The 18,927-nt window shown below is 53.4% G+C and overlaps 17 non-coding genes across 17 annotated transcripts; 11 read left to right on the top strand and 6 right to left on the bottom strand.

Moving 5' to 3' along the window:
* The first annotated feature begins 7,660 nt into the window (after positions 1–7,660).
* Positions 7,661–7,731, top strand: trnam-cau. Its single transcript has one exon. It is a non-coding gene; the product is annotated as a tRNA-Met (tRNA).
* Positions 7,732–7,854: 123 nt separating this feature from the next.
* trnaa-agc lies at positions 7,855–7,927 on the bottom strand. The gene has a single exon. It is a non-coding gene; the product is annotated as a tRNA-Ala (tRNA).
* A 270-nt stretch (positions 7,928–8,197) lies between these two features.
* trnay-gua lies at positions 8,198–8,284 on the bottom strand. Its single transcript is given in 2 exon segments — positions 8,198–8,233; positions 8,248–8,284. It is a non-coding gene; the product is annotated as a tRNA-Tyr (tRNA).
* Positions 8,285–8,586: 302 nt separating this feature from the next.
* Positions 8,587–8,659, top strand: trnam-cau. The gene has a single exon. It is a non-coding gene; the product is annotated as a tRNA-Met (tRNA).
* Positions 8,660–9,118: 459 nt separating this feature from the next.
* trnay-gua lies at positions 9,119–9,206 on the bottom strand. The gene is given in 2 exon segments: positions 9,119–9,154; positions 9,169–9,206. It is a non-coding gene; the product is annotated as a tRNA-Tyr (tRNA).
* Positions 9,207–9,351: 145 nt separating this feature from the next.
* trnar-acg lies at positions 9,352–9,424 on the top strand. Its single transcript has one exon. It is a non-coding gene; the product is annotated as a tRNA-Arg (tRNA).
* An 83-nt stretch (positions 9,425–9,507) lies between these two features.
* Positions 9,508–9,578, top strand: trnam-cau. Its single transcript has one exon. It is a non-coding gene; the product is annotated as a tRNA-Met (tRNA).
* A 467-nt stretch (positions 9,579–10,045) lies between these two features.
* On the bottom strand, positions 10,046–10,130 carry trnay-gua. The gene is given in 2 exon segments: positions 10,046–10,079; positions 10,094–10,130. It is a non-coding gene; the product is annotated as a tRNA-Tyr (tRNA).
* Positions 10,131–10,431: 301 nt separating this feature from the next.
* trnam-cau lies at positions 10,432–10,504 on the top strand. Its single transcript has one exon. It is a non-coding gene; the product is annotated as a tRNA-Met (tRNA).
* Positions 10,505–10,627: 123 nt separating this feature from the next.
* On the bottom strand, positions 10,628–10,700 carry trnaa-agc. The gene has a single exon. It is a non-coding gene; the product is annotated as a tRNA-Ala (tRNA).
* A 499-nt stretch (positions 10,701–11,199) lies between these two features.
* Positions 11,200–11,273, top strand: trnar-acg. Its single transcript has one exon. It is a non-coding gene; the product is annotated as a tRNA-Arg (tRNA).
* An 88-nt stretch (positions 11,274–11,361) lies between these two features.
* On the top strand, positions 11,362–11,434 carry trnam-cau. The gene has a single exon. It is a non-coding gene; the product is annotated as a tRNA-Met (tRNA).
* A 699-nt stretch (positions 11,435–12,133) lies between these two features.
* Positions 12,134–12,206, top strand: trnar-acg. The gene has a single exon. It is a non-coding gene; the product is annotated as a tRNA-Arg (tRNA).
* An 88-nt stretch (positions 12,207–12,294) lies between these two features.
* On the top strand, positions 12,295–12,365 carry trnam-cau. The gene has a single exon. It is a non-coding gene; the product is annotated as a tRNA-Met (tRNA).
* A 465-nt stretch (positions 12,366–12,830) lies between these two features.
* trnay-gua lies at positions 12,831–12,917 on the bottom strand. Its single transcript is given in 2 exon segments — positions 12,831–12,866; positions 12,881–12,917. It is a non-coding gene; the product is annotated as a tRNA-Tyr (tRNA).
* Positions 12,918–13,060: 143 nt separating this feature from the next.
* trnar-acg lies at positions 13,061–13,133 on the top strand. The gene has a single exon. It is a non-coding gene; the product is annotated as a tRNA-Arg (tRNA).
* A 79-nt stretch (positions 13,134–13,212) lies between these two features.
* trnam-cau lies at positions 13,213–13,283 on the top strand. Its single transcript has one exon. It is a non-coding gene; the product is annotated as a tRNA-Met (tRNA).
* Positions 13,284–18,927: the final 5,644 nt, after the last annotated feature.

Here is an 18,927-nt window from a genome sequence, read left to right on the forward strand (position 1 = left end):
AAAATTGGGTCTGGAACCTTAAAGGTTGGAGGGGGTCCCCGGCCCCGCCCCCCCCCGTTTTGGGGCCCACTGTCCCATTTGGCCTTCAAAAACCTGGGGGGCTACGGGTTCCTTCTTAACGCAGGTGGGGGCCGCTCTAAACTAATCCTGGGCGCCCAAAGAGGGGAAAACCCGTTTTCAGTGCCCCTTTGGGCCCCGCGTGGCTTTAAAAGGGAAGCCCCCTTTCGGGGTCTGCTTGGCTGTGGGGGGAAAAACCTCCCAAATTGGGGGTCGATCCGACCCCTTCTGTAAGCAAGGGCCAATTTCTTTCCCCAACCAACCCGAAAATTTTTTGCCTTTTTTCCCGTTATTGAGACCTTTTGGGGGTAAGGGGAAAAACCCCTGGCAAAAAAAAAATTTTATTGGGTGGGGGGGGGGGCCTCGGAAATTTTGGGGCCCCGAACAAATTGGGGGCGGGGGTTTTGGGCTAATTTTTAACTTCACAGAATGGGGGTTTTAGAGCCGGGCCCCCTTTTAGGGGGAAGAACCAACCCGGGTAGTAAGGAAAAGGCCTTGCCAAAAGGGGAAAAAAAGGAGGGCAAATTAAAAAAAAAAAGGCTGTTGGCTTACAGGGCCTAGTACCTGAACAAAGGCCCGGCCTTGGGAAAACCCTTACCCGGACACCACGCCTCGGTGGCCCGGAAAGCTTCATAAAAGGATTGCCCTTGGCGCTTTCACGTCCTTTTAAAATGCCCCGCCCCCATTTGTTCCTTTGGGTACCTGGGGGGGACCGGAGTGCCCAAGGCGTGGGTAGGTCAGTTATAATCTGGGCCGAGGGACCTCAAACAAACTTTCTTTTTACTCCATTTGGCCCCTTCGGGTTCCTTTGGTAGTCCTTTTGGGCCTGCTTATAATTGGGGCGAGTAAAAAAAATTGGGGAAATCGGGGATCACGCCTCTTCCAAAAAGGTCTCCTTAGCAATTCCCCCCCTGAAATTTTGCCCTTTTTTTTTGTTTTTGAGAGGGGGGGTTTTGGGGAACCCTTTTCAAAATACATTTGATATTTACCCGGGGGTTTTTGGGGCCCCGAAAATAAAAGAAAAGGTTTTGGGGTTGGGAACCCCGGGGTTTTGAATGGGGATGGTTTGGAAAAACCCCTGCCCCGGGGGGAATTGAAAGGACCGGATGTGGTAACCCCTAATTCCGCTTACCACTGAGCCCGAAAAAAGTAAGGCAAAAACCAAAAAAAGGGGGGTTGCCGCCCCCCGGGGTAGAACAATCAGGCCTTGCCAACCCAAAGGGACTTAGGAACCCACAAAGCCCGGGGGTTTTTGGAAACGCTACCCGGGTAAAAAAGGGGGGGTTTACCCCCCCCTTTGGACGGCCGCCGGGGGCCCCCCCTCCCCCGTTGCCCTTTGGGAATGGGGGAGGACCCTTGGGTCCCTTTTGGGGGGGGGCTCGTCCATTCTGGGTCCTTTCGGGCCTGGGGGGGAAAAAGCTTTTAAGGCCCCTTTGAACGCTTGGTTTTAAGCCCTAGGCCCCCCCTTTTTGGGCAAAGGGGTTGGGGCTTTTAAAACCTCCCCGGGTAATTACCCTTGCTCTTTGGGTCTACCTTTTAGCTAATTAAAAACCCGAAAATTTTTTTTCCTTTTCTCCCCAAATTTGGGGTCCCTTTTTGGGGGGAAAAAAAACCCATGGAAAAACATTTTTTGGTGGGGGGTGGGGCCTTGGGGGGGGTTTGGGGGGGGCCCCCAAAGAAAGGGGGGTGTGGGGGGGGAAGGGGAATTTTTTTGGGGCCACAGAACCGAGAAAGGAAGGGGGTTTGGGGGAAAAAAAATTTTGGGGGGGGGAAAAAGGGCCAAAAGTTAACCCCAAAACCTCGCTCCCAAAAAAAGGGAAAAACTGAATGCAAATTAACAAATCCAAACAAAACGTTTTGCTCGAAAAGGGAACCCCAAAAAAAAAAAAAAGGCCTTGGATGCCCCAGGAACCCGCCTGGGCGGGGGGAAGGGAATTTCTCTGACCGAAAAGGGGGTTGTGGTTAAACCCCACGCCGGGGATTGTCCGGGGGCCCTCCCCCCCTTTTTTGGGGTTAGGTCCGGGGAATTTTTGCCTTCGGGCCGGGGGGGGTCGTTCCCTAATCGGGTCCCGGGGGGAAACCCCCTTCTCTTTTACAGCTCTCATCTCTGAACCCTTTCTGTGGTCCTTTAAAAGCCTAAACGCCCCCTCCCTTTTTCGTCTGACGGCTAGATGGGGAAAAAAACCCCCGGGGGGGCCCCCCACCCCCCTTTCCAAAAAGCCCCATTTGGGTTTCCCCCAACCCACTGAAGTTTTTGCCTTTTCTCCTGAATCCGGGGGTTTCCCGGTTTGGGGGAAGGAAAAAAGGGAAAATACATTTGATTGGGGGGGGGGGTAAGCGGGGGGGGGGACGAACAAGTGTAAAGGGGCAGGTGTGGGTTTGGGTTGGGGAAAAAATTTTTGGGGGCTTCCGAACCTGAGCAAAAAAGGGGTTTTAAAACCAAAAACCTGACCCCTTGGGGAAATTTAACCAGCGACCTAAAGGGTAGCTAAGGTAACCACTACAGTCCCCCCGCTCTAAGGAGCAAAAAACGGGGGATTAAAACCCCAAAAAAGGGGCCTAGTTCCTGAGCGCCCTCCCCCACCCTGTACCCGGCCCTTAAGGCCCCCCGTCTTAGGGGGCCCAAAACCTGGGGGGGGGCGAAGGAAGGTTGACTACGGTAAAAATTGGGTTTCCCCCCTTTTGCCTCGTCCCAGGTTGGGCCCCCCCCATTTGTTGCCTTTAGGGTCGGGGGGGGCTGGGGATCCTTTTAGGGGGCCGCTTAAACCCCGAAGGCCTGGTTGTCCTAAGGGGAAACCCCCTTTTTTTGCTACTTGAAATTGGGGGTTTTTAAACCCCAAGGGCCCCCTTTTTTACTCTACAGGGTAAGTAAAGGGGTAAAACCCCAAAAGGGAGATCCCTCCTTTATATGGGCCGTTCCGGGGGAAAACCCCAAAAAAAATTTTTTTTTTCCCCAATTTGGATTTGGTTTGGGGGTTTGGGAGAAAAACCCCCCCGGAAAAATTTGTTGGGTGGGGGGGGGTTAGCGGGGTTTTGGGGGGGCCCCGAACTAGAAAAGGGGAAAAGGGTTTGGTTGGGGAAGGGGGAACTTTTCCCGGGGCTTCACGAACCTGGAGAGGGTTTAGGCCAAAAACCCCTCCCCGAGCGGTTGAACCGCACCAAAATACCCTTTAACCCCCACCTTCCCCCCCACTGGCTATCAAGGAAAGCGGGGCAAACAAAACCCAAAAAACCGTTGTTCTTGGGCCTCCACCGCCTCCCTGCAAGGCCCGGTTACCCCACCCCCCTCAAGGGGCCGGGGGGTTTTTGGCCCCTGGGTATTCGTCGCTCATCAAAAAGTGGTTGACCCCCCGGGCCCCCTTTCCTTTCCCTTTCCCTGCCCCCCCCTTTTTTGCCTTCAGGGGGGCCTGGGGGGCTCGGGGGGCCCTGGATGTGGCGGGGGGCCCCTAATCGAAGGCACAGGTTGATCCCCAAGGGGGAAAATTTGCTTTACACTGATTCCCGGCCCTTGCGGGGGTTTTTTTCCCAAATTCTTTTGGGGACATAATTGAAAGGGGGGAAAACCTCCCCGGGGAGAGGGGGGGGCCACCCGATGAACGGGGGGTTTTTGGGTAATTCCCCCCCCCCACGAAATTTTTTTTCCCTTTTTAATTTTTCCGGTTTGGGGGTTTGGGAAAAAGAACCCCCTAAAAAAAATTTTTTAGGGGGGGGGGGGGGGGGGAAAGCTTTGGGGGCCCCCCCAAAAAATAAGGGGGCGATGTGGGTTGGGGGCCTTTTTGGGTTCACAGCCAGCAGAAGGGTTTTGGGCCAAAAAACCGGCCCCTTGGGGGGTGAACCCGACCCAAGGATAAGTAAAGGGCCACTCGCCCGCTCACCCCTGGCTTGGGGGGAAAATGGGGCCCCCCCCCAAAAAATGAGTTCTTGGAACCCCCCAAAACGTCAATCCCAATTGAAACCTTCGTCTGGAAGGGCAAAACCTCGGGGGCCCCGGAACTTGGTTATACGGCAGAAATTTGGTTCTCCCCCGGGGTTGACTGTGCCTTTTGGGGGGCCCCCCCTTTCCCCCTTTGGCCCTTAAACCGGGGGCCCCATTTCCTTCAACGGATTTGGGGTTCTCTAATCTGAAGGGCCTGGCGTTAGGGGGAAACCGCTTTTTCAGGTTTTGGGGGTTTGGGGCCCTTTAAAAACCCCTGGCCCCCTGAGGCCGGGGGTAGTTGGGGAAAAATAAACCTCCCTGGAGGGAAGGGGAAAACCCCCCCCCCCAGTAACCAGCCCAATTTTGCTAATTAAACACAGATTTTTCCCTTTTTTTAAACGGGGTCCCGGGGGGGGTGAAAAAAACTCAAAAATTTTAATTTTTGGGATGGGGGCCTTTGGGGTTTTTTCCCCAGAAAAAGAGAAGGAAAGGGTTTTGGGGAAGGGCGTCTTTTTTTGGGATTTGAAAAAGGGAAGGTTTAAAACCCCAAAAACCCCCCGGCCTCCTTGGGGGGTTGCCCCCCGGGGGAAAAACCCTACAGTCCTCCGCCTAAGCGGGCTCTCAAAACTGAGGTCAAATTCCAAAAATCCCAAAAAAAATTTTTTGCTTACGGCCCCCCCCGTCCTGATCAAGGCCACGGGATTTGGGGGGAACCCCCCTTTTAGGAGGGGCCCAAAACCCCCGGGGAAAAACCTTTATGGCTATTACAAATTTTAGGTTTTGCTCCTTTTGGAACTGTTTTGGGAGGGCCCCTGCCCCCTTTGTTGTTGGGGATATGGGGGGGAAAAAGGGCCCCGGGGCCGAGGGGGGCAGTTATCTGAAAGGGGGGTTATTCAGGGGAGGGCAAAAGTTTTTAACCCATCTCTGAGCCCTTGTGGCCTTAAAGGGTAGGCCCCCTTTTTTCGCTCTTAGCTAGTTGAGGAAGCGGAAAACCCCCAAACCCAGCCTATTTGCTCTAACAAGCGCCCCTTTTAAAAAACCCCCCAAAATGAAACTTGCCCCCTCCGATTCGAAGCCCGGGGGTTTGGGGGAAAAACCCCATCAAAAAATTTTTAGTGGGGGGAAACCCCGCTTTGGGGTTTAAGGGGCCCCAGCAAATTCAATTGGGGTTAAAAAAACTTTTGGGGGGCCCAAACCGGGGTTTTTTAAAAAACCCCCCCGACGGAATTGAACCACGCGGGGTACAAGGAAATGGCGCCAGTGGCCGGGAAAAAAGCGGGCAAATTTCCCTCCAAAAAACTGGATATTTTCTTGCACCCTCCCCGTACCCCCCTGGACGGTTAAGAAACCCCTTTTTTTTGGGAAAAAACCGGGGGGGGGGGGATAGGCTACAGGTCCGGGGAAACTTCCCGAACCTGGGAGAGATGGTTTAAAACACCAAAAAAAAGCCCGACCTCCTTTGGCGGGTGAAAGCGACCTGGGGGGGCTAAAAGGGAACCACTACAATTTCCCCCGGGTCTACCAAACGAGCTATGAAGGAAGCTGAGGAGTGCAAATTCAACAACTCCAACAAAAGGCTCGTATATTTGCTCTGGCACAGCGCCATCCACGCCTACCCTGATACAATGGCCACAGGCCATTGCATTACCACCCTCTCGCTACTCTCACGGACGGCGCTACAAAGCCTGAAGCGGTGGCGCAATGGATACTTGGCACGTCTGACTACGGATCAAGAAGATTGTAGGTTAGAGCTCACTACCCGGCTGCGCTTGTAGCTGTGCGCTGGCGCTTGTGTCCACTGCCTCCCCATTTGTTTGCCTTCAGGGATACCTACAGAGGACTACGATAGATGCCTTCTTAGGCTGCGGTAGGTAGGCTGCGTCAGTCTCATAATCACGAAGGTCCTGAGTTCGATCCTCAGAGAGGCAAACTTCTGCTTTTAAAGGCTGCTCATCTCTGAGACCCTTGCTGTAGGTGCTCTTAAATGCGCTAAGCGCCTCCTTTCTGGCGTCTGACTTGAGGCTAGATGTGAGGGAAGCGAGTAAAACCTCCCTGGAGAATGCGGGCATCGATCCGCTACCTCTTGCATTCTAAGCAAGCTCTACCATTTGAGCTAATTCCCCAACCACACATTGAAGATTTCTTGCCTTTTCTCCCTGATATGCTTGAGATGTCCTGGTTTCGGGGGTGTTAGAGGAGAAAGAACCCCATGGCAAACTACATTTGATATGTGGTGGGGGATGGGGCCTTAAGCAGGGAAATTGGCTTTGGGGCCCCAGAACAAGTAGTAAAGGGACAGAGTGTGGTTAGGTTAAGGGCGTAACTTTTCCAGGGAGCTTCACAGAACCTGAGCAGAGATGGTTTAGAGCACAAAAGCACGCCTGACCTCCTTGAGCGGAATTGAACCAGCGACCTAAGGATAGCTAAGGTAACCACTACAGTCCTCCGCTCTACCAGCTGAGCTGCTCGAAGGAAAGCTGAGAGTGCAAATTCAACAACTCCAAACAAAGGCTCGTATGTTTGCTCTGACGCAGCATCCACCGCCTACCCTGATACAATGGCCACAGGCCATTGCACGAACACCCTCTGCGCTACTCTACGGACGGCGCACAAAGCCTGAGGCGGTGGCGCGTGGATAACTTGCGTCTGACTACGGATCAGAAGATTGTAGGTTGGACTCCTACCCTGCAGCTGGCAGCTGTGCCTTTGGCGCAGTGTCCCACTGCCTCCCCATTTGTTGCCTTCAGGGATACCTAGGGAGGACTACGGTAGTGCCTTCTAGCGCAGTAGGTAGCGTCAGTCTCATAATCTGAAGGTCCTGAGTTGATCCTCAGAGAGGGCAAACTTCTGCTTTTACAGCTGCTCATCTCTGAGACCCTTGCTGTGGTCTCTTAAATGCACGCTAAGCGCCTCCTTTCTGGCGTCTGACTTGAGCTAGATGTGAGGAAACAGTAAAAGCCTCCCTGGAGAATGCGGGCATCGATCCGCTACCTCTTGCATGCTAAGCAAAGCTCTACCATTTGAGCTAATTCCCCAACCACATTGAAGATTTCTTGCCTTTTCTCCCTGATATACTTGAGATGTCCTGGTTTCGGAGGGTGTTAGAGGGAGAAAGAACCCCATGGCAAAATACATTTGATATGTGGTGGGGGGGGGGATGGGGCCTTAGCGGGGGAAATTGGCTTTGGGGGCCCCAGAACAAGTAGTAAGGGAACAGAGTGTGGTTAGGTTAAGGGCCGTAACTTTTCCAGGGAGCTTCACAGAACCTGAGCAGAGATGGTTTAGAGCACAAAAGCACGCCTGACCTCCTTGAGGCAAATTGAACCAGCGACCTAAGGATAGCTAAGGTAACCACTACAGTCCTCCGCTCTACCAGCTGAGCTATCGAAGGAAAGCTGAGAGTGCAAATTCAACAACTCCAAACAAAGGCTCGTATGTTGCTCTGACAGCGCCATCCACCGCCTACCCTGATACAATGGCCACAGGCCATTGCACAGACACCCTCTGGCTACTCTACGGACAGCGCACAAAGCCTGGGCGGTGGCGCAATGGATAGCAGCGTCTGACTACGGATCAGAAGATTGTAGGTTCGACTCCTACCCGGCTCGCAGCATCTGTGCCTTTGGCCGTGTCCCACTGCCTCCCCATTTGTTGCCTTCAGGGATACCTGGGGAGGACTACGGTAGTGCCTTCTTAGCGCAGTAGGTAGCGTCAGTCTCATAATCTGAAGGTCCTGAGTTCGATCCTCAGAGAGGGCAAACTTCTGCTTTTTAGAGCTGCTCATCTCTGAGACCCTTGCTGTGGTCTCTTAAATGCACGCTAGCGCCTCCTTTCTGGCGTCTGACTTGAGCTAGATGTGAGGAAACGAATAAAAGCCTCCCTGGAGAATGCGGGCATCGATCCCGCTACCTCTTGCATGCTAAGCAAGCGCTCTACCATTTGAGCTAATTCCCCAACCACATTGAAGATTTCTTGCCTTTTCTCCCTGATATACTTGAGATGTCCTGGTTTCGGAGGGTGTTAGAGGGAGAAAGAACCCCATGGCAAAATACATTTGATATGTGGTGGGGGGGGGATGGGGCCTTAGCGGGGGAAATTGGCTTTGGGGGCCCCAGAACAAGTAGTAAGGGAACAGAGTGTGGTTAGGTTAAGGGCCGTAACTTTTCCAGGGAGCTTCACAGAACCTGAGCAGAGATGGTTTAGAGCACAAAAGCACGCCTGACCTCCTTCGAGCCGGAATTGAACCAGCGACCTAAGGATAGCTAAGGTAACCACTACAGTCCTCCGCTCTACCAGCTGAGCTATCGAAGGAAAGCTGAGAGTGCAAATTCAACAACTCCAAACAAAGGCTCGTATGTTGCTCTGACAGCGCCATCCACCGCCTACCCTGATACAATGGCCACAGGCCATTGCACAGACACCCTCTGCGCTACTCTACGCACAGCACAAAGCCTGGGCGGTGGCGCAATGGATAACGCGTCTGACTACGGATCAGAAGATTGTAGGTTAGACTCCTACCCGGCTCGCTTAGCAGCTGTGCCTTTTGACGCTTCGTGTCCCACTGCCTCCCCATTTGTTGCCTTCAGGGATACCTAGGGGAGGACTACGGTAGTGCCTTCTTAGCGCAGTAGGTAGCGCGTCAGTCTCATAATCTGAAGGTCCTGAGTTCGATCCTCAGAGAGGGCAAACTTCTGCTTTTTAGAGCTGCTCATCTCTGAGACCCTTGCTGTGGTCTCTTAAATGCACGCTAAGCGCCTCCTTTCTGAGCGTCTGACTTGAGCTAGATGTGAGGAAGCGAGTAAAAGCCTCCCTGGAGAATGCGGGCATCGATCCCGCTACCTCTTGCATGCTAAGCAAGCTCTACCATTTGAGCTAATTCCCCAACCACATTGAAGATTTCTTGCCTTTTCTCCCTGATATACTTGAGATGTCCTGGTTTCGGGGGTGTTAGAGGGAGAAAGAACCCCATGGCAAAATACATTTGATATGTGGTGGGGGATGGGGCCTTAGCGGGGAAATTGGCTTTGGGGCCCCAGAACAAGTAGTAAGGGAACAGAGTGTGGTTAGGTTAAGGGCCGTAACTTTTCCAGGGAGCTTCACAGAACCTGAGCAGAGATGGTTTAGAGCACAAAAGCACGCCTGACCTCCTTCGAGCCGGAATTGAACCAGCGACCTAAGGATAGCTAAGGTAACCACTACAGTCCTCCGCTCTACCAGCTGAGCTATCAGAAGGAAAGCTGAGAGTGCAAATTCAACAACTCCAAACAAAGGCTCGTATGTTGCTCTGACAGCGCCATCCACCGCCTACCCTGATACAATGGCCACAGGCCATTGCACAGACACCCTCTGCGCTACTCTACGGACAGCGCACAAAGCCTGGGCCGGTGGCGCAATGGATAACGCGTCTGACTACGGATCAGAAGATTGTAGGTTCGACTCCTACCCGGCTCGCTAGCATCTGTGCCTTTGACGCCGTGTCCCACTGCCTCCCCATTTGTTGCCTTCAGGGATACCTGGGGGAGGACTACGGTAGTGCCTTCTTAGCGCAGTAGGTAGCGTCAGTCTCATAATCTGAAGGTCCTGAGTTCGATCCTCAGAGAGGGCAAACTTCTGCTTTTACAGAGCTGCTCATCTCTGAGACCCTCGCTGTGGTCTCTTAAATGCACGCTAAGCGCCTCCTTTCTGGCGTCTGACTTGAGCTAGATGTGAGGAAGCGAGTAAAAGCCTCCCTGGAGAATGCGGGCATCGATCCGCTACCTCTTGCATGCTAAGCAAAGCTCTACCATTTGAGCTAATTCCCCAACCACATTGAAGATTTCTTGCCTTTTCTCCCTGATATACTTGAGATGTCCTGGTTTCGGAGGGTGTTAGAGGGAGAAAGAACCCCATGGCAAAATACATTTGATATGTGGTGGGGGGGGGGATGGGGCCTTAGCGGGGGAAATTGGCTTTGGGGGCCCCAGAACAAGTAGTAAGGGAACAGAGTGTGGTTAGGTTAAGGGCCGTAACTTTTCCAGGGAGCTTCACAGAACCTGAGCAGAGATGGTTTAGAGCACAAAAGCACACCTGACCTCCTTCGAGCGAATTGAACCAGCGACCTAAGGATAGCTAAGGTAACCACTACAGTCCTCCGCTCTACCAGCTGAGCTATCGAAGGAAAGCTGAGAGTGCAAATTCAACAACTCCAAACAAAGGCTCGTATGTTGCTCTGACAGCGCCATCCACGCCTACCCTGATACAATGGCCACAGGCCATTGCACAGACACCCTCTGCGCTACTCTACGGACAGCGCACAAAGCCTGGGCGGTGGCGCATGGATATAGCGTCTGACTACGGATCAGAAGATTGTAGGTTCGACTCCTACCCGGCTCGCTTGCATCTGTGCCTTTGGCGCGTTCGTGTCCCACTGCCTCCCCATTTGTTGCCTTCAGGGATACCTGGGGGAGGACTACGGTAGTGCCTTCTTAGCGCAGTAGGTAGCGCGTCAGTCTCATAATCTGAAGGTCCTGAGTTCGATCCTCAGAGAGGGCAAACTTCTGCTTTTTACAGCTGCTCATCTCTGAGACCCTTGCTGTGGTCTCTTAAATGCACGAAGCGCCTCCTTTCTGAGCGTCTGACTTGAGCTAGATGTGAGGAAACGAGTAAAAGCCTCCCTGGAGAATGCGGGCATCGATCCCGCTACCTCTTGCATGCTAAGCAAGCGCTCTACCATTTGAGCTAATTCCCCAACCACATTGAAGATTTCTTGCCTTTTCTCCCTGATATACTTGAGATGTCCTGGTTTCCGAGGGTGTTAGAGGGAGAAAGAACCCCATGGCAAAATACATTTGATATGTGGGGGGGGGGGGATGGGGCCTTAGCGGGGGAAATTGGCTTTGGGGGCCCCAGAACAAGTAGTAAGGGAACAGAGTGTGGTTAGGTTAAGGGCCGTAACTTTTCCAGGGAGCTTCACAGAACCTGAGCAGAGATGGTTTAGAGCACAAAAGCACGCCTGACCTCCTTGAGCGAATTGAACCAGCGACCTAAGGATAGCTAAGGTAACCACTACAGTCCTCCGCTCTACCAGCTGAGCTATCGAAGGAAAGCTGAGAGTGCAAATTCAACAACTCCAAACAAAGGCTCATATGTTGCTCTGACAGCGCCATCCACCGCCTACCCTGATACAATGGCCACAGGCCATTGCACAGACACCCTCTGCGCTACTCTACGGACAGCGCACAAAGCCTGGGCCGGTGGCGCAATGGATATGCGCGTCTGACTACGGATCAGAAGATTGTAGGTTCGACTCCTACCCGGCTCGCTTATGCAGCTGTGCCTTTTGACGCTTCGTGTCCCACTGCCTCCCCATTTGTTGCCTTCAGGGATACCTAGGGGAGGACTACGGTAGTGCCTTCTTAGCGCAGTAGGTAGCGCGTCAGTCTCATAATCTGAAGGTCCTGAGTTCGATCCTCAGAGAGGGCAAACTTCTGCTTTTTAGAGCTGCTCATCTCTGAGACCCTTGCTGTGGTCTCTTAAATGCACGCTAGCGCCTCCTTTCTGAGCGTCTGACTTGAGCTAGATGTGAGGAAACGAGTAAAAGCCTCCCTGGAGAATGCGGGCATCGATCCCGCTACCTCTTGCATGCTAAGCAAGCTCTACCATTTGAGCTAATTCCCCAACCACATTGAAGATTTCTTGCCTTTTCTCCCTGATATACTTGAGATGTCCTGGTTTCCGGAGGGGGGGTGTTAGAGGGAGAAAGAACCCCATGGCAAAATACATTTGATATGTGGTGGGGGGGGGATGGGGCCTTAGCGGGGGAAATTGGCTTTGGGGGCCCCAGAACAAGTAGTAAGGGAACAGAGTGTGGTTAGGTTAAGGGCCGTAACTTTTCCAGGGAGCTTCACAGAACCTGAGCAGAGATGGTTTAGAGCACAAAAGCACGCCTGACCTCCTTGAGCGAATTGAACCAGCGACCTAAGGATAGCTAAGGTAACCACTACAGTCCTCCGCTCTACCAGCTGAGCTATCGAAGGAAAGCTGAGAGTGCAAATTCAACAACTCCAAACAAAGGCTCGTATGTTGCTCTGACAGCGCCATCCACCGCCTACCCTGATACAATGGCCACAGGCCATTGCACAGACACCCTCTGCGCTACTCTACGGACAGCGCACAAAGCCTGGGCCGGTGGCGCAATGGATAACGCGTCTGACTACGGATCAGAAGATTGTAGGTTCGACTCCTACCCGGCTCGCTTGCGCAGCTGTGCCTTTTGACGCTTCGTGTCCCACTGCCTCCCCATTTGTTGCCTTCAGGGATACCTAGGGGAGGACTACGGTAGTGCCTTCTTAGCGCAGTAGGTAGCGTCAGTCTCATAATCTGAAGGTCCTGAGTTCGATCCTCAGAGAGGGCAAACTTCTGCTTTTTAGAGCTGCTCATCTCTGAGACCCTTGCTGTGGTCTCTTAAATGCACGCTAGCGCCTCCTTTCTGAGCGTCTGACTTGAGCTAGATGTGAGGAAACGAGTAAAAGCCTCCCTGGAGAATGCGGGCATCGATCCGCTACCTCTTGCATGCTAAGCAAGCTCTACCATTTGAGCTAATTCCCCAACCACATTGAAGATTTCTTGCCTTTTCTCCCTGATATACTTGAGATGTCCTGGTTTCCGGAGGGGGGGGTGTTAGAGGGAGAAAGAACCCCATGGCAAAATACATTTGATATGTGGTGGGGGGATGGGGCCTTAGCGGGGGAAATTGGCTTTGGGGCCCCAGAACAAGTAGTAAGGGAACAGAGTGTGGTTAGGTTAAGGGCGTAACTTTTCCAGGGAGCTTCACAGAACCTGAGCAGAGATGGTTTAGAGCACAAAAGCACGCCTGACCTCCTTCGAGCCGGAATTGAACCAGCGACCTAAGGATAGCTAAGGTAACCACTACAGTCCTCCGCTCTACCAGCTGAGCTATCGAAGGAAAGCTGAGAGTGCAAATTCAACAACTCCAAACAAAGGCTCGTATATGTTGCTCTGACAGCCATCCACCGCCTACCCTGATACAATGGCCACAGGCCATTGCACAGACACCCTCTGCGCTACTCTACGGACAGCACAAAGCCTGGGCCGGTGGCGCAATGGATAACGCGTCTGACTACGGATCAGAAGATTGTAGGTTCGACTCCTACCCGGCTCGCGCATCTGTGCCTTTGACGCCGTGTCCCACTGCCTCCCCATTTGTTGCCTTCAGGGATACCTGGGGAGGACTACGTAGTGCCTTCTTAGCGCAGTAGGTAGCGTCAGTCTCATAATCTGAAGGTCCTGAGTTCGATCCTCAGAGAGGGCAAACTTCTGCTTTTTAGAGCTGCTCATCTCTGAGACCCTTGCTGTGGTCTCTTAAATGCACGCTAGCGCCTCCTTTCTGAGCGTCTGACTTGAGCTAGATGTGAGGAAACGAGTAAAAGCCTCCCTGGAGAATGCGGGCATCGACCCGCTACCTCTTGCATGCTAAGCAAGCGCTCTACCATTTGAGCTAATTCCCCAACCACATTGAAGATTTCTTGCCTTTTCTCCCTGATATACTTGAGATGTCCTGGTTTCCGGTGTTAGAGGGAGAAAGAACCCCATGGCAAAATACATTTGATATGTGGTGGGGGGGGGGATGGGGCCTTAGCGGGGGAAATTGGCTTTGGGGGCCCCAGAACAAGTAGTAAGGGAACAGAGTGTGGTTAGGTTAAGGGCCGTAACTTTTCCAGGGAGCTTCACAGAACCTGAGCAGAGATGGTTTAGAGCACAAAAGCACACCTGACCTCCTTCAGCGAATTGAACCAGCGACCTAAGGATAGCTAAGGTAACCACTACAGTCCTCGCTCTACCAGCTGAGCTATCGAAGGAAAGCTGAGAGTGCAAATTCAACAACTCCAAACAAAGGCTCGTATGTTGCTCTGACAGCGCCATCCACCGCCTACCCTGATACAATGGCCACAGGCCATTGCACAGACACCCTCTGCGCTACTCTACGGACAGCGCACAAAGCCTGGGCCGGTGGCGCAATGGATAAGCGTCTGACTACGGATCAGAAGATTGTAGGTTTTTTTCGGATTGAGATGCCTCCTTAGGTGAACCCGGAAAAGAATTGAGGAAGAGGTGGGGGCCCCGGAAAAGAAATGGGACCCCCAAAGGAACTAAGTGGGTTGCCGGCAAATCCCAAACAATGAAAGCTCCCTCCAAAAAGCGCCCTGAGGGGGGAAAGGCCTACGGGTGAAATGTAAACTGGAAACCTCGGCAGGGGAATTGGTTTTCCCCCAAAAGCGGAAGGGGGCTTGGCCCCCCCCCCGGAAGGCTGCCAAAACCTGGCCTTCGGTTAAAGGGACAAACCTGGGGGAATTAGGGGCCTAGGGAAAAAATGAGGCCCCTTTGGGGGTGGCTGGGGAAAAGGTCCCATTTCCAGGAAAGGCTTCTATGGCCCCAGCCATAACCTGGTAATTCCAAATTCGGTTTGGTTAGACCCAAGGCCCAAACTTGTTTGGGGCAAATGGCCTCTGGGTCTTTTCCCGAAGTAAATTAACCCAAGGGTTTGGGGGTTGAGGGTTATTTCCCTTCCCGACCGGGTAACCCAACATGGACTCTTCCTTTTTAACCCAAGGAATGGGTTTCTATTTCCCGAACCCTGAAGGGAAAATGTTTGGAATTAAAAAAGAAGCAATTTTTGGGCAGGGCCCTTGGGGGCGGGGAAAAGGGGGGAACCCATCCTAACGGCAAGGTCAAAACCCCGTACCTGACAGGTTCCAGGACAAGACTACCTTACTTGCTACTCCTAAACCGGCCCCGCCCTTCAAGGGAACCCCAAAAAAAGTGGTGCAAAGGGGAAAACCCGCATTCGGCCCGGCATTTGGGGGCCCCTGCCGGTTTCGGGCCAGGCCCAAACGGAAACCGGCAAGGGGATTGAAGCACCAAAGCGGGTTGATCCCCGCTCGCCGGAAGGTGAAGTTACTTCCCCCCCTTCTGGTTTCCGGGGAAGAAACCCTTTGGGCAAAAGGAACCAAATCTGGAGTTCCTTAGGGGAGGGCCCCGAATTAACCCTTTTAAAAAAACCCTCGATTCCAAAGTTTTGGGAACCCCATTCTTGAGCCGATTTGGGTTTTGATTGGAAACGCTACCTCCCGGGGCGGGCAATCCCTTAGGACCTAAACCCCCTTAAAACCCCCCCCCAAAAAAACCCCCTCCTTGGGGTTTCCGCTATTTAAATTTGGGTTTTTCCGAAATTTTTCTGGTTCAGGAAAAAGGGGGAAAACCCAGGCAAAAAGGTTAAGGTGGGGGGTTGGGAAATTGTTGGGGCCCCCAAAAAGGGGTGGTTCCCGGAACCCCGAACCTTGGGATTTCCTAAGATGTAAGCACAAATTTTCCTTTCCGGATTGAACAGGCAGGTTTAAAAAACCCCGGTCAACTTTGGCAAGGGCGCACGAAAAGGCGGAATTTGTAAGCGCCCCACGGAAAGGGAGAGGGGGGGGTAAGCCTTAACTTCAAACAGAACCCGCTTTTTTTGGATAACGGTCACTCCCCGGGGGTTTGGGGAACCAGGAGCATTTATGGCTTGGCCTAGGGCCGGCTTTATCCAAAAAAAGGGGAAATTTGTAGAGCGCAATCCCAGCCCAACCTGAAGGTTTCCAGGCTTTCTTTGGGAACCCCGGATTTAAAACGTCGTCTCCCTTACTTGGGGGGAATTAACTAAAACCCCCGGTGGAAAAAATCCGTCCCTTGTGTTGAAACCATGGCAAAACCAACTAGGGAAATTTTTGGGGTTGGCGGGGCCGGTCAGGAGGTGGAAAAACCCCCTTTTTTATAGCTTTGTGGCTCCAAAGGATGGTTTCCCCCGGGGTAGGAAAGGGGAGGAAAGGGCTAAAATCGGGATCCAAGCCTACCCAACAGCTTAAGCCACCCGGGGATAACCCTAACCCAAAGGTTTTGTTTCCCCGCCCCCGGGGACACTGGAGAAGCCACCCCAAACCCCTTCGAGGCGGGCTGGGTGGCCTGAATCTTTTGGCCCCAACATTGAGGGAAATGGTTCGGGTTTGGGGGGCCAAAACGGAGTTCCCCTGGGCGGGGTTTTAAGGCGAAAATGGGGGCCCAGGGGTTAACGCTGGGTAGCGGGCCCTTCCCCCCGGCTCCATTGGCAAAGGAACTGGAACACGGGCCCTTTGGGCCAGTGACCGGGCCCCATAAGTAAAGGAATCCAACCACCCTGGGGGACTCTAGCCTTCAAGGCCTGGGGGGAAGGCCCCACCCGGGTTTTGGGCACCCGGGGAAAGCCCCTTTGGTTACGGGGGCCCATGGCTCCCTTAAAGGGGGTTGGCCACAGAATTTCTTTCTCCCGGTTCTTAAATCTGGTTGGTTAGGGAGCCCAGGGCCCGTTTTAGAGTGTTAAGGCCAAACGGGAATTTGGGCCCGCTTGGGAAAGGGTTTGGGGGCGACTCCGGGAACCGAAGGGTAGTGGCTTTAACCAAACAAACTGGTATTTTACAAGGATCGACCTTTCCCACCTTGATTCCAAACTGGGTCCCAAAACCAAAATTTTTTGGGGGAAGGGGCCCGGGTTCGAGTAGGCCCGAAGAAAACCCCTTGTTGGGGGACTTTTTCCGGGGCGGGCCCTTTTTAAACAGAAGGTTTGGTTGGGTAGGGTACCGGGGGGCCAAAAGGGCACCTCCCCGGGGCACCCCGGGGCTAGAGGAACTTGGACCTCATTTCCCCTTTAAAAGGAGTTTGGGGGTGCCCGAAAACCACAATGGAATTTAACTTTTCTAGCGCCGCCCTTTTAAAGGGCGCCCCTTTCAGGCTTCCTTCCGTGAAAAATGCAATTCTTGGCGGGGGAAATTACCCAGCCAATCTTTTTGGGGTAGGAAAAGGTTCCCTTTTTTCCCCGGGGGTAGGGGAAATTTGAGGTTAAGGGGATATTCAGGGCCAAACTTTTAAGGGGGGTTCGACCTAAGGACTTCTTTTTGCAAACCTGGGGATGTTAGGCAAAGTCCTTTTTCCAGTGGTGCCCGAGAAGGGTCCAAAAGCCAGAACCTACCGGTGGCCACACCCAACCCCAAATAAATCCCCGTCTTCCATGACCCCGGGCCCGGGGTGAAAAAAACCAAAGGACCCTTTATAGTTGGTGGGGGGAAAGGGGGTTAGAAGTTGGGGGGCCCCGACAAGTAGGCAAGGGGGGGGAAGGCCCTGGCCCCTTTCCAAAGGGCAAAGGGTTAAAAAAAACCTTACCCGCTGGGGACGCGCCTGGGGGCCCCCCACCTCGCTTTACTAGGGAGACTGAGACTTTTACCAAAAAGCGGGAGGCCCCCTTTGGGGCCTACCCCGATAAGCGCCTAAAACCCCTCTTCCCCCTCACGGCCCAAAGGCGCCGTTCCCGGGGAATGGGAGATTGGAGAAAATTTTCCCGAGGCCAACTGCCCTTTTAGCTTTTGGGACCCCCCAAAAACCCTTAGTTTGTTTTTGGCCTTTAGGAGTTGGTGGAGTAAAAGGAAGGCTTTAGGGGTGGGTAATTGCTTTAAACCGAACCTTGGGTGGCCAAAATGCAGCGCCTTTTAGGTTAAGGGAATTGGGGAAAAACCTCCCTGGAGATGGGCAACCCTTCCCCAGAAGCGTTCCATTTAAAAACCCCAAAACCAAAATTTCTTGTTCTCCGAACCTTAGGCCCTGGTTTGGGTGAAGGAGAAAAAAAAACCCTGGTATTTTTGGGGGAAGGGCCTCGAAATGGCCGGGGCCCAAACAAAACGTAGGGTGGGCACTTTAGGGAAAAGCGCGAATGGGGAAAGGCAAAACCAAAGGTGCCCCAGGCGGGACACCACCCGGTGAGCAGTAGCCACTCTCCTCCCTAAGGCCCAGGGACGGAGGCAAATTAAGCCTTCCAACGGGGTAGTTGGGCAGCCATCGCCTACCCCCTTAGGCCTCGGCTTTGGGTGCCAACCCTAACCCCGGGGCCAAACCGGGATCCCCCTGGTATCGCGTTTACTAGACAGAAAGGGTTGAAATCGGCTTCCCACTTTGCCTCCCCTTCGTTTGGGTTGGGGCCCTGGTCTTATCCCGGGTAGGGCTGGGAAAGGTTTGGGGTTTAAAAAATTAAAGGAAAATTTTTTAGGGGGGAAAGGGGTTGCCAACTGAGCCGCGGTTTGGAAAGAACAGTTGATTTGGGGGAATTCAGGAGCCCTGGGTCAAGCATCGGTCTACCATGGCACCCCAGAGATCCCCTTAACCCAAAATTTGTCCTGCTTAAGCGGCCGAGGGAGCAAGGGAAATTCCGGCAAAACCTTGGAGGGTTGGGCCACAAAGGCGCAATGGACCGGCATTGGCAAGATTTGGGGTTTGGCCCGACCCGGGGGTTGCCAAGGAAAACCCCCCCTTTTAAACCAAAAGGTAGGGCCTCGGGCCCCCTTAAAGCAGTGGGCGGTGGGAAACCCCAAGGTTTTCGTTCCCGAGGCCCCGAAAGGCCCTAAGCCCGAGAAGGCCGGTCTCTAGGCCGTCTCCCTGGCCCGGCTTGGCTTGTGACGATCTTAGACCCCTGGGGGGCAGCCCTCCCTTCGGCTTGCATGGCCCGCGGTACCCCCCCAAAATTTTGCCTTTTCCTGGGAATCCAAGGGGCCTTGGGTTTGGACCCCTTTCCCAAACGGGGGGTTGTCTGGAGGGGCAAACGCTTTCGGTTTCCAAAACCAAGGGGTAAACCCAAAAGGGGCCTCTTTTGCTGGGAATGACAAACAGGATAAAGCCGCTGATCCTGCGCTCCTTGGGCAAGAAGCAAGTACCTAACCCCCAAACGAGTTCTTTCCCCCCGATCTTACAGAACTCCGGTTGACCGAAATTTTTTTTGAGGGGGCCTTGGGGGAAATTTTGGGGGGGAAAAGGGGGGGGTGTGGAAGGGGGGCTTGGAAAAAGAAAAGTTTGGGGGCCAAAAACAGTTTTCCCCAGGGGGGGAAAGGCCCCCTAAAACCTGGGGG

The sequence above is a fragment of the Polypterus senegalus genome, unplaced genomic scaffold (genome assembly GCF_016835505.1).
Source record: "Polypterus senegalus isolate Bchr_013 unplaced genomic scaffold, ASM1683550v1 scaffold_2949, whole genome shotgun sequence".
Classification (NCBI taxonomy): domain Eukaryota; kingdom Metazoa; phylum Chordata; class Cladistia; order Polypteriformes; family Polypteridae; genus Polypterus; species Polypterus senegalus.